Raw genomic sequence first — 2,047 nt, forward strand, 5'->3', positions numbered from 1 at the left:
AATTGTAATTGTAATTGTAAATACAATTCGTTGTAAAATTGTATTTACAATTCTACAATAATTGTAAACTTGTACTACACAGTCTGCGTATTTAAGTTAAATACTCAATATTTAAACCAATTTATGTTTCAGATGTATTCAGATGTGTTGTTTTGTTTCATTGACAATTTCAATGAATGACTTCCAGTCTAAAAGACTTTTTAGCATTATAATTCATATTTGGAAAAATTAAATAGTTCGATTGATGAGATTGATTTTTGTGTTTGTGACAAATCGTTAGTTGTAAGTCCTTAATCTGAGTTTGCCGATGACATGGAAGTTTAGAAGCGGTTGGAAATAAAATAATTTTTAGTCAAAATAAATACAAAACCTATAAATTGGGAATATAATTTTGATATCGATCGCTTTTTCTTTTTGACTGTCACATTCATTATTGAAAAACAATTTTACAATTATTGTAAAATTGTAAATACAATTGTAAATACAAGTTTACAATTATTGTAGAATTGTAAATACAATTTTACAACGAATTGTATTTACAATTACAATTACAATTTACAAAAATTGTAACAGTACTGTGCAACAGGCCCCTGTTTATTCAAAAAATGAATGTTCTTTGCAATTCTATGTTTTTTTTAAGTTCATTTATCTTTGCTCACAAACGAATTTGTCGAATTTGATTTTGCATCGTAATACTTCCATAAAAGAGTCGAGTAATCAACTTGCAATGAGTTAAATAAATGAATCATAGCGTTTATAAGAAAGTCTGATTCTTACACTTGAACGCCATGTAAACAGAAGAAAGCGAAACGCGCATAGCCTATTGATTTGTGTATAGACGTTCCAATTTCGCGAGAATTGCTGATTTGTCAATTAATCAGTTAATCAGAATAAACAATTCGACCGTGTACACTTCGCTGTTTGTCATGGAATCAAAATACGGAGAGCACAGTATTCACTTGTTCATTAACCGAAACAGATCGATCATAGAAATTATTTTGATCAGAATCAAAACCGAAAAGTGATTGTTTTTATCAGTGAGCGATATGGTAACTTTAAAAATTACTTGTAATAAATGTTTTGTAATCTTATATTGAATTGTTTTTTAAGAACAAGAAAAAAAAATCTGGTCATGAAAATAAGAAAATCAGGGAGCAAAAAGAGGCCGAAATAAAAAAAGCTACATCAGACATACGGAAATTCACAGGTGAATTTTTTTGAAATTCGATAAGGCTACGATTTGATGTGGTTTTAAACTGGAATTTTCCGATTATATTTAGGTGCAAGTGCACCAACTACTTCTGCCAGTGTTCCTAGTGCATCTATTCACGATCAAATCCATGACGATATTCTCATGGAAAACCTCGACGAAGCTCACTTCGAAGGTAAAATAATGTTCGTTTTGATTACTTTCCATTGATAGTATGGGCCAGGAACGATTAAGTGGATTAACCATAATTTCCATCGAAAATGATATTGCAAGTGACATAAATTATGATGAAGTTATCCATGAATTTGCGTCTGCTAAAGCAAGAAAAGGTGTATTCAAATAGCTATATCTCTTTTCACACACTTCAACAATATTGAATCAACATGAACATCTTTACACAGTATTATACAAGTATTTTTCAAAGATCCAAAGAATTAACCAAAACGTATTATAAACTAAACTTTAAAAAAAACAATAAAGATATTTCTTATTATTGTAGAAGTAAAAATTATTGCTCGAATTTTCATTATTTAATTTATATTAAACAATTTCGGAAAAGGCGCAAAATTTTCGTTTGCATCGGGGCGCAATTTGGTCTCGCTGAGGCACTGCCGGGCCGGATAACGTTCCAAATAAGTTTCTACGAAATTGTGCTTCTTCAATTGTAGCTCCAATCACTAAGCTGCTCAGTGAATCGCTCCAAAGTGGCTGTACACCGATTCCTAGACCGATTCTTTGGAAAAAATCGTTTGTGCTTCCAATTCACAAGAGTGGAAAAAAGAATGCAGTAGAAAATTATCGTGGTGTGGCCATTCAATGTGGAATTCCGAAACTACT

At 31.0% G+C, this 2,047-nt stretch overlaps 1 long non-coding RNA gene across 1 annotated transcript; it reads left to right on the forward strand.

The window, feature by feature from the left end:
* Positions 1–958: 958 nt before the first annotated feature.
* Positions 959–1,566, forward strand: LOC129572282 (uncharacterized). The gene is made up of 3 exons (XR_008688424.1): positions 959–1,049; positions 1,111–1,207; positions 1,281–1,566. It is a non-coding gene; the product is annotated as an uncharacterized LOC129572282 (long non-coding RNA).
* Positions 1,567–2,047: the final 481 nt, after the last annotated feature.

The sequence above is a fragment of the Sitodiplosis mosellana genome, unplaced genomic scaffold, assembly GCF_009176505.1.
Source record: "Sitodiplosis mosellana isolate CC-2019 unplaced genomic scaffold, AAFC_SMos_1.0 Smas_scaffold_4618, whole genome shotgun sequence".
Lineage (NCBI taxonomy): Eukaryota > Metazoa > Arthropoda > Insecta > Diptera > Cecidomyiidae > Sitodiplosis > Sitodiplosis mosellana.